This window comes from Saccoglossus kowalevskii, chromosome 2, assembly GCF_978046115.1.
Source record: "Saccoglossus kowalevskii chromosome 2, keSacKowa6.1, whole genome shotgun sequence".
Taxonomy (NCBI): domain Eukaryota; kingdom Metazoa; phylum Hemichordata; class Enteropneusta; family Harrimaniidae; genus Saccoglossus; species Saccoglossus kowalevskii.
In genome coordinates this window covers 31,650,501-31,673,363 of record NC_140642.1, presented here as the reverse complement: position 1 = coordinate 31,673,363, position 22,863 = coordinate 31,650,501, and the positions used below count along the sequence as shown (strand labels likewise).

Genomic DNA, 22,863 nt, shown 5'->3' with positions numbered 1-22,863 from the left:
TTCACGAATGCTCGGCCACCGACGTCGTCTTGACAGTCTAGAAACAATGGAGTTCTATAGAAAAAATGAACTGAAACCGCTATCTATTATTCTGAACACGTTGGACAACAATTGTTTTTTATGTCTGTGGTTTTTTTGGGACCACGGTGCTAAAGACTTGGCTATTATTCGTACACACCCAACTGTGACCTCCGTGATTTGAAAAAAAAAATCACTCGCGTGGCTATATCTGCCATTTTAAACTTGCATCAGTTAGACTTGAAACAAAAACTTCTTCTTGCAAATGAGCGCCGATAGAAGTTTTAATGATGACGTCCCGCAATTTATACTTTAGTACGTCCTAAAAAAGTTTGACAAACTATTACAAGACAAAATACATACAAAAAGAACGTTTCGTGGTTTATATAGTGGTGTTACATATCACATCCCGTCGATACTTTGGAACACCGCCATTGCCCTTGTATGCATGTTGGTGAATTGTTGTTTTCGATTTTTTTTAAGAATAAGGCGACCCCGGAAAAGAGCATGATATACATCATCACGCGAGGCTTATGACACGGGCACATCTCAGTTGTTGTGTCGATGACCAGTATAACTACCCAATATTTTATTTGTGTTCGCTTCCCGATAAGCGACATATGCTAACTGTGGCTTATCGTCAACGTGACCTTTTCCACTAATTGTATTTGTTTTGTTCTTATAAATCGAGCAATATTGCCGATCTCCATCCCTGGAGCCTGAGAACCTATTCCGTACCCTGTCCTGCTGGGTCACCTGGCCAAGAAATACCTACCGCCTTTCATACGAGGTCCGTTGTATTTACGCGTATGGAGTGTATGCCCCCAATAAATTACCAGGTGTCCATTTTACTCCAGGGGGGCGTTCTACCTTCACATCACGTCAGTGCCAGTGATTTATCTGGCATCTGGCACATTGCTGTACACTTCTTTATCCCCGTTAAAACAACCCCCTTTCGTCAAAAATATGCAGTACGACCCTTTTATGCGATGACTCATCGAAGTTCAATGAACTCTAAAAGTATCCCCCCCTCCCCTCTCTCCTCTCATCACACTTCAAGTGGCTTGAGGAAATGACCATATGCGTTGTTTTTATTAGTACCGGTAGTATGGCTTTCAACGGTACACGCCGAAGTTCCGCCTTCCGTTTCAAAGCTCGCTAAGCGCATACGAAAAACGCCCACGGAAAGATGGAAGGAATCACTTGACAACCTGGGATATCCACACCATGACTGGGCGTATATCGGTGACAGGTGTATAGCGAGTGTATTGTGCGTCACCCGTGTTCGCACCCGTTGACAGGTTGTATCTGAAGCGACAAAGTTATGCCCTTCGTGATATCGGAGAGTAGCTACGGATAAACCGACCCAGTTGCCCCGTTCAGACACCGGTCACTGACTCTGAGAGTAGACGTTAAGAAAATAATACGGAGCTCATATTTATTGCCGTTTGGCTATGTTATAAAAACAAAACTTCACACATGTAATCGTTATCCATAGTTATCTATACACATATAGGAAAAATAGAGTGGCGTTTAACATTTGTTGTTTGTGATCATCTTTTTCTAGTATTCCTAAACTGTGCGTGTTCGTATCACCTTTATCCCCCCCCCCCCGTAAAGCGAACGCGAACAGCAACGATACCGTTAACATGTCCGTGAGAAAACATTGGATATGACGAATTTCACTATCGGGGTAACAACACACGATAACAAACGAGATGAGTAAATAGATACGACAAGGTGTGTAAACTATGAGAGGCAGAGAGAGAGAGAGAGAAAAAAGTCACACATCGCGGCCCAGGTGTCATGCCAACAAACTTGACCGAATATACCACATGAACGTGACAGAATAAGAAAGCCCTCATAATACAGAGAACCGAATTCCCAGGTAAAACGCTCGGGGTATTCAGCATCAGCAAACACGGGACAATCGAAAATACTTCGCGAACAATAAGTTCTACCGTACTGTATGCAAATTCTAAAGTGTCAAATGTCTCAAGTTACATCCAACAGTGCTCCGGCCTATCACTGACTCCCTACAAAGAACACACACGTTGTACCCGTGTCATCGAGGGGAGGGCAGTGACGTGATTCTGACAATAGATTCCCGACAACGTTTTTTCCCCTTTATTGAAATGAACAATATTGAAATATACTCATGAACAGGGTTTTTTTCCAATACAGCCATCACGTACAGATGTTACTTTACAATCGCTATGTTTACTTTTGTTATCACAATATTAAAATGGAATAATTCACGATTTTATTGTTGGGGGGATGTCGGGTGGGGGTGGGGGTCAAAATATGAGATGAAAAAAAATCCCTCTGCCAACATTTTTAGACTTTTTAATTTTTAAATTCAATATAGTTGAATGTGTAATAACGATAATAGCATGTGTTCAGCTACCGGCCCCATCTGATCTGTCTGTAAACCGCGCTTAAGTGGCTTCTCACAACGACAATTTCAGGCCGAATTTGCCTTCAGTGCAAATATTACATTTCTATCGGTGTTGTTTTTCAAACCCCCTCTATCAGGGTATTTTTCTTTCTTGACTAGCCACTCCAGAAGCCAGCTCAAATAGTCAAGCTTTTTTTTTCGTTGAGTAGGCGATGAGAAGTTTTATTTCGCAGCAAAGTCAACAGTATAAGACGGGAACTCAAATAAAAAATGTAATATATAACGAAGTGCCAGTTTCCATTTGTTTTAGACGCAAACTTCAAATATTAGGTCGAAAGTGTTTATAGAACCGTCGGCGTTTGCACAGTTGCACCAGTCGCGCCCTGTAGTCGGCCGTGGAAAGAGCCGCTGCTCGTTCCAGGTTGTCAGAACGAGTATTTTTTTTGGTTATCGCCACGGAACCCGCCCGGTAAAAAAAAACTTCGAAGTACTGGTTGGCGTGGGGGAAGCGGTCTATTGAGCTGCCTCGATCATCTGGTATGTTAAGAATGGTTACGTGCCCGATCTGCGTTGTTGTGTGATTCAAATGAACCAGCACTGACCAGCCTTATTTAGTTTCCCCTCTTCTCACGCCTATTCTCCGGCCATTCTTGACGAGGAGTTCACGGCCAGGCGCCTGTACGCTTGCCGCATCACTAAGAAAACTCAGTACAAGGTAGGGATACCATTGAAAGAGATGATTTTAGATTTTGATGGGGTTCGTGTATTCGCGTCTCAAAGTGGACAAAAGGGTTGCCTGCATGCCCGGGACACTCACCTAATACACAACAAATTAAGATACAATACGTCTTTTCTGACACCGTAAAAATAATATAATTTTAACAGCGTCATAAGCAGGCCAACCAGCTATTAAAAACAACCGCTAATTTGGGGCGCATTTGCTCATATGTGTTCATTCAATTCGTCGTCACCAACCGGTACATTTTTCGGTCGTCAAGTAAACGATGTGAACGACGTGCCGATCTAGTCCACACCATGGCGCCGTCTGCTATTTCCTGTACCAGGTCATCAACATCGGACCCCCTAAAAACATGTGTTTCTTTTTTTATATCACAAATTCAAATTTATATATTCCAACCACATATATACGATATATTGGTTTGACTAAAGATCGGTATATTGCAATATTACAATACATTATTTTTCAAACTTATTAATTTTTTCTGGATTGTACACGAAGAAAAAGGTGACATTGTTATTAAAAAACAACTTATCGCGCCAACAGCTACGACCAATCGCGTATTAATTGGTTGAAAATCGCATAACGGATGTGACAGCGAGCAATAACCATCACACAACTCGGCGTCTGCTTGACAGCAATATTTAACATTAGACATGGAATTATATTCTGTAATTTTTTCATATATATAATTCGTTCACTCACAGTCATCCGGCAACGACCTTTGTTCCTAACAAACCGATAAATCATGAAAATTGTAATCGACAATCCATAAACGAACTCCATAATTCACATGTAGATTTCTCTGCATTTAATGATATGTGTCATTCTGTCTGAGTTTCACGGCAGATATTTTTTTATTTATTTCTGACGCAATCGTTATTCTGTTAATGGTAAAAGAAGTGACGAAACTTCGCCGTGAAGAATAATATTCGTTTTAAATTAAGCCGGATTATCGGTGACAATTTGTATCACGAGTTCAACTTAATTATACAAAAGAGAAACTTGATACAAACACCGATTTTTTAAAATGTCATAAAACACTAAGCTATAGGGGATGAAAACAAAAATGAGAATAACACCCATATTTTCTCCCAATAAATTTTGTCAGCTAAAATAATTAATTTTCATTACATCTGTACAATAATTATACAATTTGTCAGTTGAGTTGGCATTCCAATCATTTTCTCGAATTAAACTCGGGGTAAAATAACTGGAAGGGGGAATAGAAGTGTCACAAAGATAGTCAGCTGAATAAATTACAGTAAAAAAATATAATAACCGTTACAGACAACCGTCTTGACGATGAGGATACACATGCCTGGTGCGCTTAACGTCATATTAAGAATTCATAACTCCACAAATAAAATAGACGCCTCTGAATACATTTAAGACTAACAAATTAATCGAGTTTTAATACGGCTGTTATTTTCTAATGATAAACTGCGGCGGTGGGTACGGCTATGTACAATTGGAAGGACGGTCATAGATTCCACATTGGCGGGGTTCACTGTACCGGGCATTTGACCCAGTATGGAGCTTAAATAAGCTCAATAGGTCAGTCATCGATTTTGCAGATAATTCGTTGTATTCACGCTGCAGGCTTGGACCATTGGGAGATCAATAAATTTGATAATTCCGTTAACCGTGTCCGTATTCGGCACTGTTCTATCATCGGGATTTGTTGTTTTTAGTTGTGAAGTTTTTCTGCCAATGTTACATCGGCTTTCGGGTGTGTGCTGGTTCCCTTTGGCATTGTTTTCCATTTGTTCGGATAATTCTTCATTCCACTAAATACGTTCAGAGTGAGTTGGAAAGACGTTTTATTATATTCTCAGAGGGTGACTGTTCTCACACCAGTTTACTGTAACGTCATGGACAGCTGGCTGCCCGATTGTGCTCTTTGCAGACGAGAAAGAAAACAAGTGCATTTAGGACGAGTTTTTCTTCTTTCTTTTAAAAAACAACAACCATGTCTGGAATGTCGAAACCTTTTAGAGTACTCTAAATTTTATTTTTTTTCTATGCATTAGAATGAAAACACAGGCAAAACAAAGCGCGAGTTTTTGAAAATGTACTATCCGCCATCTTTGCTCAAAAAAGCAGTACACAATCGAACTCATTCAGCGGTGGGTTTGGGTGATGTTGTGGTGTGTAGAATTCTGCTAATTTCGACTGAAGCAATATCGATCTAATAACTTTCAGTTCCCAGGAAAAAATACGTGCCCGAGGCGTTTTTTCCAAAGCCGTCTCATGTTCTATGCGGCCCGGCATAGGTGTGTGCGTCGTACGAACGAACGAAAAAGAGCGGAAAACACGAAGGTAAAACATGCATTTCACATATTTGCCAGGCGAACTAAACAAATTCTTGACCCACTGCGAACAGGTTACGATATTAAAGAGCGATAAAATGTACAAAAATAAACCCAAATTACAATTTACATGATTTAGCCCGTTTCTAGCAAGTACGAGTGAATACTCGTCCAGTATTTTGCTGAGCATCGGTTACAAAAACACGTCACCCGGTATAAATAATGGCTCGTGTTTTGAAACTGGCGTTCTAACTTTACGCTGTTCTTTCGGTTATTAAATTATTGCCCAGATTTTGTTATATAGAAATTTGTGATATTTGCCGATCATTGTGGGGACTTAATAAGATCTAAACTGATGAAACGGGTAGGGCTTTTAATAGAAGGAATTTTCTAAATGAAATTAAGACATTTTTAATAAGTGTATTACGGCGTACAACGTGTCTAATTCATGAGTCACCGATAAGCTGGGATTTTAGGTAATATTTGATCAAACCAAGATGGTGAGGAGATAAGGGAATTAGAGTTTGTGATCTAGTTAGAGAACAAAAATAGACGAATTGAATATTTAATGTGACGAACACAGTCATGCTCATAACATGGCGACACGACGGGTTTCGGCTTCATGGCCAGTCCTTCATTGTGAGTATTTCGCCAAGGCGAAATTCCGCGACGATGACGACCTCCAGAAAAGACGTTTTTTGTGTCGGTTAGGTGTACCTCAAAGGGATAATTTTTTGTTAGCATCGACACGTGATTTGGATGAAGATAATCCACGCAATTAAAGCGTAAATACAGGTTGTTGTTTTTGGGGATAGGATTACGTTAATATGCATTGTTCGAACGTTTCTTAAAAATCAGGAGATAATTATAAAATGTTTTGACTTTGAACAGATAAAATAGTAAAGTTTAAAATATATGTAATTACATTTAACGCCAAGATTTGAAACAACAACAACAAAAAAGGAACCCTACAACAACAAACAGAGCTATAACTTGATGTCTTGATAGGGAGATAATTTTACACCCCAAACAATCCAAGTTCGTGTGTTTGTTTGTTGTATGCAATACTCGTCGTCTTATTATTAGAACCACTTCTTCTAGTAACCGTGTTAGAACGGTTTAAAAGCTAAGATATGTTTGTGGTGGTTCTGTAAGAATCAATTCGCGGAGAATGTGTACATTTCACGTTATTGACACGGAGGCTGCTGATATGAAATATACAAGGCAGTGTGGCAGTCGTGGATTTGTGTAAATTTACACCTGTTGTTTTCTGAAGCACAACATCAACAAAAACTTCACGTTAACCGTAACACGACCTCAAAAGTTACGGTTCAGTCGACAATTTCGTGTTGTAGAAAGGCGCTGTTATGTATAAACGCTATATACAACGAATAATGACAACGTAAAACAGTCTGAACAACGTCCACACGGTGAACAAGAAACCCAATCAACCGGTGCAGTGAAAACCCTTATATATTTTTCATCGATTTTTCAACATGGATGCGTTTAGTTTTTTAAAGCTCGCAGTTTCAGACAAGCGTTTTTTTGCAAGACACGTAGTGTGTGTTCTTTGCATTATTAACGCTCGAGCTACCGCGACAACAAAGCTAAGTAAGTACGGCCCGCGCTTCAACAGCCTCCATGTTCCGATGTCGTCCCACCATTTACACTCGTGGACGGCATTTATATGTATAAAGGCAAACCCTGTCCTTGTTGTTTTAACAAAGGATATTTACACACCATCATTTGATTTAGAAATTCAGCCAATTCAACGAATTCGTGCCAAATCATGAGAAAAATGCGGACATGCTCAGGAGTGCACTGACATATTAATTTCCCAATGAAGTTGTAAAAAAAAAAAAAAAAAAAAAAAAAAACTGACCGGAAACACGCAGGAGAAAAAAATTCGACTTATACAGAAGGCCGAATTGACATATTCAATGATGACAATATCAGTTTTCTTCTTATTATTCTTCTAATAAGGGAGAAAAACCGTACCCACATGAGTCCGATATTTGTTTTCATATAATAAAAAAATATTATCTAAATATGTTCGCCAGCCGAAACAAATACTTGGCAGAAATTCCAGATCAAATGCAGATCTACTGAGATGTTTCACCACCTCACCAATACGATATCTGTACCAACAAACCAAACAAATAAAATAAAATATAATTTACATCGTTTTCCCGGGACTGTCAAACCCCGTGAAGGCAACGATGACCTTTCTCGCAGCTATTTAGTTAGTAAACTCTTTCTTTTTTTTTATCAAAGACTAAAATACAAGATATTATAAACAACAAACATTTGTACTCATTATCATAGTAGGAAAAATATCAGATTCAATGTGAAAATGAATATCTAAAAGTTGCTCTCATTTATATTTTTCGTTTAATAACGATCATGACAATCACCCAGTAGTATACTTGGATATCAATTATTAGTTACAACATGCCTTGCTATGAAGTTTCTAGATTAATATCGCCCAAACCCCTCAAGCTGCTGTCAACGAATAAGTTTGTTTTGGTTCTTGAGGTATTTATTTTGTTTGCTTCAAGCAATCGTAAGGTTCTACTTCCGGTAAAAAATATATATATTACTTTGTACGCAGAATAAGAATAGAAATAAAAAAAAAAAACTTGCTGTGCAAATATATTAACAAATTCGGGCTAAAGTCCGGGGAAACCTAGGGTTATATTGACAAACCTGATCGTTGTGTGTGTAAAAAAAAATCTTAATGTGTATAAACTTCTAAACAGTTTTAAATCAAGTGGATCAACCTGTGCCACATAGAAACGTTCTTCTCTATGTTCGTGAATTTTCGTTCGTAGGTATACCTTTATATATGCAATATAGACGTCTATAACCACTGTCAAGCCGTGTGAAATACATTTCTAGAAGAAGTGTTGCATTTCGTGGGTATATCCCCTGCTTGCGTGCTTATCAGGAGAAAAACAAACATGCCGCTTGCAGACTGTGTATGCTCTGTTTCTTCACTGTATACACAGAGTTATTCATTCCTTGCTTGAAATGTACACACTCGTACGGTTAGCCTGCCATTAGAATTCCGCCATTCGACGGACTAAGACCATGCTTTTACCTCGAGTTCTGCCAGTTTCGGGTAAGTTCTTCATCACGAATCTGATCGTTTTATTCTCAAGTTGTACGGGGGTTTCTCGGTAACGCGGTAGCGATGGGACACGTGCTCCGCGCTGTAACGGGCAGGTGCAGGGCTTCGCATTAAGCAAAAAAAGCAGGCAACGCCCGAAGCCTGCGTGTGCGTGGCCTGATCTGTATGTCTTCGACGAGGACCGATACGTAGATTTACCACTCAACACCAGGCCCAAAACCACCAGTTTGTCAAATAAACATATTATGGCAAGTTTTCGATTAAGAAAAAAGCAGCAAAACTGCAATAAATAACGAGACTATGTTCGATGGAAGTGCGAAACGCTCCATTTACGTCACTGACTGATACAGGTGTGTCCATTTTTTTTTCTCACCACAAGCTCAACAAACGTCAACGAATTCCAGTTCGCGGTGTCCAATTTCAATTGGTTTTAGTTAGCATTTTCCTCGGCCTTAACCGCCAGTTTCCGCATCGGTGTATTTCGCCGGGCGTATACCCCAGTTTAAGTAAGTGAGACAATGCCATGTTTTCGATGACCGCGTTACTGTATAGCATTTAAAACGAGTGCGGGGAGAAAACATGGCGGCTCTCTGGAAGGCAACTCGAACACATATCCACCCTACCCTGTCTTCTGTGTAAATAAGGAAAGAAAACAAAATCTAATACACCTTAAAAGAAGACGACAGAGCAGGCGTGTCAAGTTTAATTTCCTCTCCCGGTGTAGGATATGTTTACCGTGTAATATCGAAGGGAAAATGAAGACGACCTGCCAGTCGGAGCATTTTTAAGACAGTCACGTAGTTTTCTAAGCAGGACACACAGGTGTTTCATTGAGAGCGGCAGCTTCAAACGAAAAAAACTGTCGTCTGTCAAACAAAGAACATTCTCAGTCTTCAGCGTGTTTGGTCTTAAATACAGAACTTCCAACGAACCCACAGACAAACCGTATGCTGTATGGCCAAGCTAATTTCAACGAACCCACGGACAAACTGTATGCTGTATGGCCAAGCTAATTTTTCCACCGCACATTTTTTTTGTGACGAACATACAATTTTTAAGCAGAACATTGCACCACCACTGAGAGATTATCAACAATAACAATAATACTAATATTAAATCTAACCAGGCATTTTCGCGGATAATTTTTCGTGTTTTGCTTTCTCTCTGAGAAAAATGCGGATTTGCAAATAATTTTGTATTAAAATATATTTTTTGGGGGGCAAATAATTTACTCCGCTCGTGGACATGTTTTGTGTCAGGGGCGACTGTGACGGAAAGCCCATTGGAATTCAACACACTTTGAGACAAATTGCGTGACAGCAACGCGCATAAACTGAGATGAAACGTGCCAGGGTTCCCCTATGGTACCCCCGTCCACGGGCCATTGCCGATCAACATTAAAGCAACTTTGTGTGTTACTCCATGACCAGCTAAAAATAGCGACGTGTTTGGTTTGGGTGCTTGAAAACGCAAAAAATGCTTTCGATGGCAACAAACAAATTGGACGAAACTGAGGTAAAAACAGAAACGTACGTGTTTTGTCTGTTTTCTGTTTGTGGCCTGGTTTTAAAATACACACTCTTCTGTTGTTGCAATCACATCAGCGTTAGAAGCGTGTGCGTTTCCTGTACACTCTGAGATCGACCGAAATAATATAGAACTAATATAAAATTGAAAGAAAAATCGATGAACATACAAACCAGCTTTAAAAAAACCTAGCTAGAGCATAGTTTTTTTTATAATATTTTGCTGTATCTGACGATACCCGGAGATAATAATACGAAATACAATCCTGGTTAGTTTTGGGATACTATTGTTGACGCTATCGAAATAATTGACATACAATGCTAGGTGTAGTAAAGATAGTGTCGCTAAACGAATTAGTGTCAATACCGAATGTCGCCTTTACTTACTCCGTCAAAACGCGCGAAGTCATTCAACAAATTATACGACCCTTCCCAATTGCGTTCTTTCGGCTAAACAAACAAATACACAAGCAAAGCAGAACATAAACAAACACACGATGGATGGAAACAAATTGTTCATACCAGAACCTTTTCGTTATATTTTGCTTCAGAAAAGGTAACTTTACAGTGAAAAAAAACACACACAACAACATTGCCATCAGTCTGAGTGTATTTCATTCAGCGCAAGTCGGAGTAACAACACTTGAAAACGTGTTTCCAACAATGATCCTTATAAGATAAAAGCAATATATAATCACAATTTGTTAATTGCTTAATTGAGACTCAATTCATTTATACAAAAATCGCTCGAAAATATTGAATGACCGGTTTTTATCGTGGACGTTTTTTTTTTTTTTTTAATTTCGTCAGCAGAACTTCGCCGTTAAGGCTTTTATTGGAAACGGTATAAAAAGCAGAAAGCAACAATTTGACCGAATGTTTATCGCACATTTAGGAAGTCCCGTATTTGGTGCCAAATAATCAATAGATCGTGAATTGCCCGTGATCCTGTAAAAAGTCTCAGGATTACAGTGTAAAGTTATACAACAGGTGACGGTTAGTCCAACGCTGTGAAAAACTCATTAAACACAATTTTGCACTTTCGCTCGTTGCGCAGTGAAATATGACATTTTTAACCCCCGAAATAATTACACTCGAAATTTGTGTGTATTTGTTTTTTTTTACTAACGGTGCCAAACAACATTGTTATTAAGAAACGTACAACGGGGATAGATTCTCGTTTACATTTATATACAACTAAAATTATGACTAAAATGATGTAGTCAGATTCTTTTACTAGACACTGTAAAATTGATGTTTAGGGTCATGTTTATAAAAAATATGTAATTTTTTTTATAAAATATTCGCGTTGGGCTGATGATATTGTCTTGATGTGCATCCTGAAATTAGTGTTGTTTCACTGGTAGTTTTGAAGCACATCGGTAGAAATAATTGTTTTGTTTCTCAGTGACTGACTGACTGGCTAACTAACTAACTAACTAACTAGCGTATTTATTTCTTAGTTTGTAAGGCAGGAAAACACGAAACGGGACAAGCAAACCGACTAAAGCTTGAACCATGGGTTACACTCATCTCGCTCGCTTGTCACTCATCATGATTGACACCCATTGACATGCAGATTGATATTTGCCGATGCAAATACAAAATTCAAATACGCCACTGTCATCTGGGCAATTTTCATAAAAAAACATATTTGCGACCAAATCAATAAGTACGCTTGAAAATGAAACAACGAATAAACTTTGCGAAAACATTTAAGGGCTTGTTATTAATTTTCAAGCGTAGCTTGACCAAGAGATGAAATTGATGATGAAGAAATGCACAATACTGTCTATTTCTGGATGTAATAAAACATTTAATGAAATTAACAGCGGGTCAGTCGTGTTTTAGCGGATGAAATATATATTTGTTTTCCCCATCACATAAATCCAATAATGTTAACGGTTTTCAATGGGTCAATGGAACTCCGTCTTTTGTGTCTTGTCTTTATCAGAACGGTCGCCGTAGGCTAAAAATAATAGTTTTCTCTCCTTTTCTAAGATTTGTCAACACGAAATCCAAACATTCAAATCTGTGAGAAAAAAAAGTGCGAGTATCAAGTTTCCCGGCACTACATCTTTTCGCGATTTTCAGTACAGTAACGTTGGCCAGTGCCATGAATTAAACAAGTGGCCGTATTGCAGCCGCACATTGAGCAACGGTTTCCTTTCCACGTTGCATTAGCTTTCCGCGCATTGCCTCTTTAGTGCCAAGGGGGAAAGGGAACAACTGTGCATAGTGGATTTGTTTCGACATTTAACTTGACATTGAATTAACAACCACATCTCTCATTCACAAGTCACGCATACGACAGGCACCGCCCAGGGAACACACTCGATATTTATTATTTCGTAGGTAAAATATGTTGTTGTTTGTTTTTTTTAGAATATCTTACACAACGCAGTCGAATGGGCATTTATTGCGGGTGTCGTGCAATCCGTATTTTGATCTTAATCTACAACTACCACCGGAACATCACGCTGTCCATGGGTGTACTCGCAGGTCGCGGCGCGGTGTACACACCTCGTCATGTGACAAAACACTGTCGGATCGAAAACTCTTGTTTTTTCATGATAAACATTTGTGTTTGTTTCAAGTTAATATTTACACGTCACTATCTCTTCCTAGTCAAGTTTGGATTTATAGGTATCCTTGTCCATAATTAAAATTCGCGACCCCCGATACGCTCACGGTTGTATCACGCAACCTTGGGGGATATTATTTAAGCCGCGAGTTTGTAAAAGCTCTACTTACGACTTTAATTTATGAGAAGGGAAACTTAGCTAAGACAGAGTTCCATTAAATAAAATAAATGATATTCTCCTTTTCTTCGCAAGGGAAGAGGAATGGGGGGGGGGGGGGGGTCAACATCCGGTAAGTTCAAAAGGTGAACCGGGTATGACGATTAGAGCTCGGGACAGCGAACGAGACCGTGTCATTCACATGTCAATTTCTTCCATTCAGAATCTGTCCTCGGGTATCAGATAAGAGTATGATTCATTGCAAGGCATATTGATAAAGATATCAGCCTCAAATCCTAAGTACACCGCTGAGAGAACACCCTAGCATGGCAAGCGTACCTTTTTTTCTTTATTTACTGGGGAGGCGGATTTGATGCACTTGGGTGGTTGAAAGTTGTCTCACAAAGTCCGGGTTCCCACGTGTATTCAGTTGATAGGATGAAAACATCCGTAATATTTGAACAAGATTACATTTTTTTCAAAAAACAAATATATTAAAAAGAAATGTTAATTTCCGTGAGTATTTGGCGTGAAACCAACAAATCGAAATCGACAGATGTGGTTCGAGTCGTTAGAATGATGAAAATCTAATCTAGCGTGTCTCTCGGACTAGATTTGACGCCCATCTCACTCTCTACACATGTATGTGTGTTTATATACTATATACCGTATACTATAAAACAAATGACCCTACCAATCTCCCGGAGGAATCACCGAGTTCATCTGCTATCGTTTAATGGACAAACAAGTTAACGGCAGGGGTCACTCGATAAACAAACCCGAGTAAAATATCGCCCTCTCGAAAGCCATCTTTATGATTTCAACTTGTATCAATAACCAGAGGCCTGAATATACATAATTAGCGTCGAAGCCAAATATACTCAGTGATTCGATAGGTATAATGATTTGTACATCTACATAAACCCTGCAACGATTGAAGAAGTGTTTTAAATCCACTTTATTTTAATCATTCAGCGCTCGTTTTCAGATTAAAAACAAAACCAAAACAACTGAGAATATAAACGGAACAGAAATAACAATCTTTCTGCAATAAATGTACACGGCATTCGGACTTGTTAGGACCTGTCGAGTATCCACATCCGCCATGCTAGGACGTGGGTGCAACCTTTTTTTCAATATAATTATTGTATTTTTTTTTATCCATTTATTTCATTTCTGTTTGGTTTTATTTAAATGTGACACAATTGTTTATACTGTCTTTATTTTCAGAATACAAACACAGTTCCGATGTGTGAAAATTGTGTGTGAAAACATTGCAAGTTCTGAATGACGTGTTTTACAATTTCAAAATCTAAAGCGACCCACATTTCTTTGTCTGCTGAAATTGTGCGATGAAAAGAACTACTAGCACAAAATCGAGGACTGATACATGCAGAGACTGGAATATGCAGTCAGTGTTATTGTGATATCGGAATTTGAAAATCTGTTTAGTAATCTGTGTAGTAGTCAGTTTTACAAATTAATTTTCACATCCAGTTAATTCGACACGAAGCAGTAACAATTTAATATGGTCTATCTGTATACCACTTCGCTTAAACTGTTTACCTGCAATTGTGACGATCCGTATTACTTTTTTCTGAAAGAAAGAAACTTAATAAATATTTATATTTAAACTAAAAAAACTAATATACTTAGTGTTGGCATGTTGGCACTGCAAGCTATCGTACATATACGCTCTGTTTGTGAAAATCTCAAGGTGTACAGTTGACGTTGGAGTAATTAATAACTATTATTTTATTTTCCGTTATACCCCTTTTTTAAAACTACCGCATCTTCAACTGACATAACTTTAAGTAGAGTGGGCGCTTCGAAACATTTTTTTTTAAATGTAGCAATAACGTAAATAACGCCCCAGATATCGTGAGACATAACACAATTCATTTTCGTTCCTAAAAAAACATAAAGACATTTCCAACAAATACTTAATGGGTACGAAATTTCACCGCAATTTTCGTAATTTTATCATCTGATATTTTATTCAGTTGTTACGTAACAAAAACATTAGTTTTGTTGTGAAGTTTGAAGTATATATCATTCCCAATTCGCACTCCAGGCAGGATGTGAAATTATAATTATTCAAGACATTTTAATTCCGCGACAATTCCATAATATGAATTCAGAGTACGATGATAGACACTAATAACGATAGTAACGACCAACGGCGCGTTCCGAATGACATTTAATGTCCCGTGTTTTGGTTACTATGGAAACCGGTGATTTTATTTTATTGCACCGCTCTTGCGGATTGATTTCACCCTCTCTGTGGATAATTTACGGCGAGTATCAGATAATTTTATTTTATTACAAAAAATCGGATGTAAGATACAGTCGGGTAATGTTTATAGCGATATTTCCCGTTTAAAACCTGGACTGATTATTGGCGTCGCCAGGTTTCGGGGGTCACTTCCAGTTTTGCGTTAGTTATTGGCCATCTCAAATTTTATTTCAATTGGTAAGGTCGTGCAGATACTTTTCGTATGTGATATTCACAACAACGTAAATGCTTTGGCCTGCAAGGAGACGCATACTACACGTAAATAATACGCCGGCTCTTTTTAATCACCGGAGAACAGTTGCTTATTTTGTCTGTCATTAAGCATCCTCGTCGTCTGACATATAAGTACATACACTCCGCTGATTAATGTGTTATGGCAAGAGTAAAGTGGAAACTAGTAACGCCTTAAGCCAGATCCACTGCAACGGTGATCACCGCCACAGTTAAGGGTATTCGCCGCCTTTCACTTTGCGTTCTTTCAAGATACGTGTCTCAGAAGCCCCGTTCTATTTCTATCCATTAAAACTGTCCGCCCAAGAGACTAGGGAATCTGAACTCTCCCTCGTTGTCGCACTTTCATTTTTATATTTATGAAAACAAAAACGCCCGAGGTCTGACAGACCAAATTAGCTGGCCCTGCCTACGTTTTTCTCTTCTGTTGAGCTAAGGTCACTGGCGTCCGGGAGGAGCGAGGGGAAAAGTGATCATCAATTCGAGGATAATTGATATAATTAGTGGAATCAAGAATCTGTAAAATTGGGCGATGAGTGCCGGGTTAACGGATGGGCACAATATCATTGAAATACGCATTGCATTGCCTGGGGGGCAATTATACGAAACTCAAATCAAGTGTTTTGTTGTTGATTTTTAAAGGGGACCGGAGGCTACTGTAATACATTTATTCTCAGGGATGCGCACAAATCTACACTTTTCTTCCTTCCTAAAACCCCCATCCCCTCACCCGGTCAGAAGGAATAACTGAAGTTTTATTGCGCAAAACATGTAGTTACGTTATCACGTTAATGTGATACGTTTCACTGACGGACGAAATATACCAGTAATGAACGACAAGAAAAAACGAAACAGATTTGTTCGCATTTGTGGTTTATCTGTCTAAATTGCTCCTGTCCCAAATGGATTTAGCAATAACAAAGCGATTTTAAGCACAGACGCATATGGTGAAATGGACGACCTGCCGCCGATGTTGGTTTCTGACTTCCAATTTTGAAAAGAACACATAAAACATTTCATTTCCTCCCACCACGCCGCGCAGACGTATTAATTATCGTTAACGCCACGTTGTCACGGTGGGCTGAATCGCGAACGGCGAGAGCAGGAGAAGAAGAATCACCCTCATTGAGCGATTTTAAATTTCCACCTCAGTTGAAGAAGTGAAAATTACAGTCGCTTTACATGTTGAGTGACGTATTGAGGCAATTCGCAATCTACTAGTAACTTACCAAATCGAAAAGGGTCCGTACCAGGATAATCATTGAATACTGAAACCACAAGCAATAATTATAATTAGCATAATAATAACAACAATAACAACAACAATTTAAGAGTTTGACCATGAAGGTTTAACTAACTGACGCGAATAATCCACACACCACCATAACCCCATCAAGGAAAATTTACATTGTCGAAACAAAAATCGAAATCAATCGATTTCGTTCTGAACTTGAAGTTCGCGAACATGACAATAATTTCACGTGGCCAGTGTGGTTTACTTTGCAATGCGCAAGACCACTCGTCGGATATGCGCATGAAATATACATAGGTGTCCGTCCACTTGAAGTGTGTATATATGTCTGAAATCGGATATTGTTTTATTTTTTCGCTGAAATACAAAGTATCCGACGACCAGGTTGCAGAAAAGCCAGCAATTTACACACACACACACACGCACGTATATCTAGGCTCGCACGTCATGCATTTCCTCTCTGTTGTAAATTTCAGGATCCTTTTTTTTTTATTGAAGAGTCGTTTTTTTAAAAAAAAAACCGGCGTCAGGTGTTCTGTTTCATTCATATAGATGTCGTCACGGGGAAAAAGTTGAAGATGCGCACGCCGGTGATGGTTATGATGGATGACTCTCCGAAATCATCCGAACGCATCCAATCTTGCGATTATCTTGGCAGGCAGTGTCCCTTCGCAAACAACAATATTTCTGTTTGTTGAGCTTTTCTCAAGCAACCGTTACTAATTCTAATTTGGACGAAAATGTGAGCGTGGTCGGCGAAGCAATGAGCCGTCATGTATACTAGTACTTTATAGCAGTATAGGTGAAATATTATCGGGCTGTGACTGACACTTAGGAACAAGGGCACAAATATGAAATGAGACATGAGTGATTTGTGTGTAACGTCTGTGTGCCTATTTCACCTCGCGATTGATTCTGCGATATTTAAATTGAGAATAATTTTTTTCCCCCATTCTAAGTCGCGCAATCGGCACAAATTCTGTCAAAACAAACCGAGGATCAAGAATACCTACTCATATGTCTGACTAATAGTAAATACACGTGTATTTTTTTTTAATGATAGCAAGTGTTTGTCTTGAAGTTCGATTGGACGCCAGCTCTGCGTTGGTGGTGTATAACAACTACCAAATACTGGGTCGTTTACACCGGGTACAGATAGTTAACGTAGATAAGAATGCGCCAAATTGAAATAACCTAGAATGATATTAAAATTGTTTGGCAAATATTTAGGCAGAGGTCTATTTTGCCAAAGTAATTTACATTTATAATATTGAAACAGATCTGAGTAAAAAAAATGATCATGTAATACAGTAACTGAAAACCCGATGATGGTGATATCCAAAAGAGGATTTTTTTTTTAATATATCAATTTATAAAAATCGACTTCTCGTCCTCGTACGTCCAGACATCGAATGTTTATGTGTGTCTGATTTATTCTGACGTGCTTTTATAAATGTATCCTAAGTGCACCGAATTAGTCGCACATATGTTGCAATATGAAGGTGCGTCTTGTGGCGCGTTAAAAACTTAATGCAGCAACCAGCCCGAGTTAAAGATCAACCCCGTGAAAAAAAAAGTACGCTGGAGCTAGTGATGTGGAGTGACCCCCAATCATTCCATAAATCACTCTACCCTCTGCCACAAAATCAACATGGACCAATATTGAGTGCGGGACATTCGACGTCCACACACGCGTTATACATTAACGCAGGTATGTTTCTTTTTAAAAACCACGTTTGATGCGGCGAAAGCAAAAAAATAAATAAATGAATTTGTGCATTCTTGAACGGTATTCTGACAATGATTGAGAAACAATTTCTAATTAAAGCAGAAAATTGGATAATTCTGAGCAGGAAACTAGCTAACTTTAAGAACAGATGGGTTTTAAGTGAAACCTAACAGCTAGTGATTTTGTATTTTATTTCACTAACTAACCCCGCTGGCGGCTGAAAAAACCTCTCGACCGTAACCGGCGATTTCAAAAGATTCTCCCCGGTTCGACTCGTTTACAATTGCATAATAGATCACTATTTTAGGACGAAATAACGAGCTATTTTCTTTTTCTGGCTGCGAGAAATGGGAGGGAGAGGGAATGAGATTGTTTCGCAGCCCCGGGTCGAAGTATCATTCTTTTCTATCCACTCGGTAATTCGTCAAAATAATCCACAAGGGTATGATTAATTGCTAGGCGTTTTTTTCCAAAAAAAAAAAAAAAAAAAAAAAGCGAAAAGAACAAACGTTATTGTATCAAATGATTTCTAATACCCGTAAGCTCCGAAATCTAATTTTACAATAACAGGGCGCGATACCGTAATAATACACCATGATCTTTTCTTTATGTATACGGCCTACGAAGGAGGAGCGTCTCCACGTGTCTTCGGGCTGATACAGTTGAGCGAGCTAATGCACCGGGGCTCCCCGTAATAGCCGCGCTCTGGCCTATGTGTAAATAAAAAGGGGGCTTGACAAAACCATGTAATTCCATGCCAAAACTAAACAGTAAATTAAGGTCGCCCATTGAAAATGTGTTTTTCTGTATTTAACGGTGCCGGCAATTTGGATTCCCGTTGATAGGCCCGCTAAGACAGGGGCGGGGACGGCACGATTCGTTCAAAAGATAAGGCAGCATGCTTTCTGTACATTCAGATTTGCACCGCCAATGATACATGAAATTGTGACAATTAAGTTTCTATAGAAAGTATATGGCCCGTGGAAATGGGGGATAATGGTAACCTAGGTTTGGGAACAACCAGGGAACAGATGCGACGCCAAAAGAAAGTCACTACAGCCATCGGTCCTCATGGGGGCATAGCATGGCTTTGTTAGTGTCGGGTGGTTTAACCATGCTCTGGGCCACGTACGGTATCATCTCCATGTCGTTGAAATGAACAGATTGAGAGGCTGAGAGCCTCGGAGACAACGATCGCCGGGGTATTACACCGTCACCATCGCGGACGGGGCATTGTGCTCAATATTGTATCAATTATTACTCCTAAAAAGGAAGATGGGTCTCGAAATGATTATCCATTTAGCGAACACAAAGGGCCCATTATCAGGAGATTTGTTCTAAAATACCCTCAGTGGCGTGTGTAATTTACCAGGCAGACTGACAAGTAATCATCAAGCTATCTGGCTAGGTATTGATAAGATTTGACTCAAATTTCCGGCAAATGGAACAATACTGTTATTTTTCTTTGTCAGTGTTTGTATTTGTGTAATAAATACATTTCACGTATACTGATGATATGTACAATTTCATTAACATGGACGGAGAGCGCTTACTAACTCCTGTCCAGGTCCATCGATAGTTCCCCTTCCATGATAAATACCCAAGAGAATTCATTTGGGAAACCGCAGGTGGTGCGCAGGATAAAGAGAGCCTTTCGCGATACAGTGCAAGTCTCTCTCCTCATTTTCGGTAGTTTAGAGATGAATCATTGATTCACTCACTTTACACCATAATTTTTAGTTTAGAAGAAAGTGAGCTATGTCACTCTTGCCTATCGTCCATCAGACGAGATTATGTTGCTGATATGACTTGTAGCAAAGTATGTGTGTCTTTTCTCGTTTTGCCGTTCTGTTGTCATGATGATGATGATGATGATGATGCCGGCATTTAGCGACGTGGAATCTATATATGCTTATAAAAAACAACTAATCGCTCAAGCATCAAAAATGTCGTGCCAACTTTCTAATAATATGGGTCAGACATGAATGCCTTTATAAAGGGATCATAATAATATTACGTCTTTTTAAATCTTACAAAAAGTTCATCGATCGCGACGACAAACTTTGGCGTAGAGTCGGTGATTTTGTGGACCATCGATGATTTTGTGGACCATCTCGATGTAGAGAAACAATCGACGTGTTTTATAGTTTGGAATGTTGAAACCCCACTTATTCTCACATGAGGTGTTAGCAGATTTGCCATTTTTTTTTTACTTTTACGATTTATTTTTACTTTTACTATTTTCGTAGTCACGGTATTTTAAGATCATTTAGAAAACAAACTTAAATGCAGATATACATTTTGTGTTATACGCATCCCGTCGTGCTTTGCGCGATAACCCAATTCTAGTTATAGGTAGATTTCTGAATTACTCTGTAGAATACTTTATTTTCGCTTGGAATTTATTTTCGCTATTTTCGCTGAATGGATGATTCCGTGAAAATAAAATCCAGCGAATATACTTTTTTTTCCTGTATTTCTCATTAAATTCATCAAAAATCAGTGAAAATAAGTTCCATACAAAACGCCCAAAAAGCCTTTTCAGCGAAAATTAATTCCAGCGAAAATAAAGTATTCCACAGTATAACTTTTACTGGTAAGACTAACTATGATTCAACGGGGTATACCAGTAAAACTGCTAAACGACGGCGACGTAAAAACACGTCTATATATTGCCATCACGTAAATGTATTCAGGCGTATGTTCCAATACTGTTTCGATGTAAAAAAACAAACAAATGTCGAATACTTAGATGCATACTAATAAAGGATCGATCACAAGTAAAGTATTAGTTAATTCGACCAATATCGGGATTTTCTTTGATTTTTTTTTTTAAATACTTAAATTAATATAATATACGGTCTGCCATCTCACATATAACGTCATCTCGCCACCATCGAAAGGCGGATCTGGGCGATCACTACTATGTTAACATTAAAGCTCATTTGCCGGTGATGAACATCTGCACTCCGGCAAACTGTGGAACACTGCTAAGCGGACACACTTACAATCTTCGCTCTTCGGAAACGCGGGAAGGATATCGGGAGAGAGATAAAAAACAAACATGGTGGTTACGATCATACGAGAAAACATCGGTGTTTCGGAGAATTAATTCAATCTATCGTCCGCGGTATGTTCTTATCGAATATGGTTGCCATGGTAGCCGTTAACCTGGAGCTCGTACCTCCAAAAACACCAAATATACCGGTGTCTATGTAGTATATGGCCATCATGACAAATTATATGTACGTTATGAGGCATTCATCTAGTTGTACATTTCATTTAAATAAAACTTCCTCCGCGTCACGTGATTTTCGATGAGAAAGAGCAGATTTATTGTATTGGAATTAGCATTTTTTTGTTATAAATATGATGCCTATGGTTGGTATCATACTGCGGACAGAGACTCGGCGGGAAGCTATGAAACCCGCAAAGTTTGCCTATGCTTGATTATGAAAGATTTATAATATGTGGTTTCTATGGCAACGACCTCTCCGGCGGCTAGATTCCTATTCCAAGATCACCCCGCACAAAACGTCGCCCACTCCTAAAAACACCAACATTTGCAAAATAGATTTTAATATATTTAACCTGCAATTCCTCACGCCGTAACCACAGTAATTTGTTTTTTTTCTTTCATCTCTCCGCAGTACCAGTAGCGAAGGTCAAAGTTGAATCAATCAGCCGGAGAAGCATATATAAAGGTCGGGGTTCAAGACGCAGTTTTCAAGACGCACTTGTTGTAGTATTTAGACACCAATGCCGTTGACAATGTTAAATATTGGGTACGGTTATTCATATGTTTAGTGCAATTATACAACAGGCGGTGTTGGAAAGCTAACAGTGCGTGCGTGTGTTTGGTGAGTAGAAGGATGATTTGCCGAGAGTACATATGCTAAGTTTGTACATTTCTCATTGACATATATACTCTGGCAGGTTAGTTTGGCTTACTTGTCAATTTCAGATGAGAGAGTCTACATGCTTGATGTCGGAAAGTGTATACATGTTAAAGAGTCATTAAACAGTAAATATTACGTCACAGATTAGTTAGGTCAATGCACTGTTATTAAATGCAAGCCTCTAGCTAGGCGACGCGTGTTTCGTTGTTTTTTTTAATTAATATATTATTTAAAACTTGGATTTTTTGCTCCTTTGAAAAAGCACTAGTTAGTCGAATTATATTTTGTTGTAATATTTTAATTATAATGGCGATTAAAGTACGGTGATTATGTTTTATCGACTTATTTATCTGTGTTTGGTATATTTTCATGAGTGGACTATGACTGTGTTGAATGGGTCACCATGTCTGGTATCTGGAATATATACGTGTGCGGGTACACACTCATGTATTATAGTATGAAACACGTGGCACGTACACAAATCTGGTCCCATGGCTTACGCTCTTAATAATTAACAGTATTTCTGGCCAATTTAATTTGGTTATCATGAGGAAGTTTGCATGTGTGTCGACTGTAGTATTTGGTCTCGTCG

The 22,863-nt window shown here is 38.8% G+C and overlaps 1 long non-coding RNA gene across 1 annotated transcript; it reads left to right on the top strand.

The window, feature by feature from the left end:
* Positions 1–2,783: 2,783 nt before the first annotated feature.
* On the top strand, positions 2,784–22,616 carry LOC146748667 (uncharacterized). The gene is made up of 2 exons (XR_014927845.1): positions 2,784–3,131; positions 22,023–22,616. It is a non-coding gene; the product is annotated as an uncharacterized LOC146748667 (long non-coding RNA).
* The last annotated feature ends 247 nt before the right edge of the window (positions 22,617–22,863 follow it).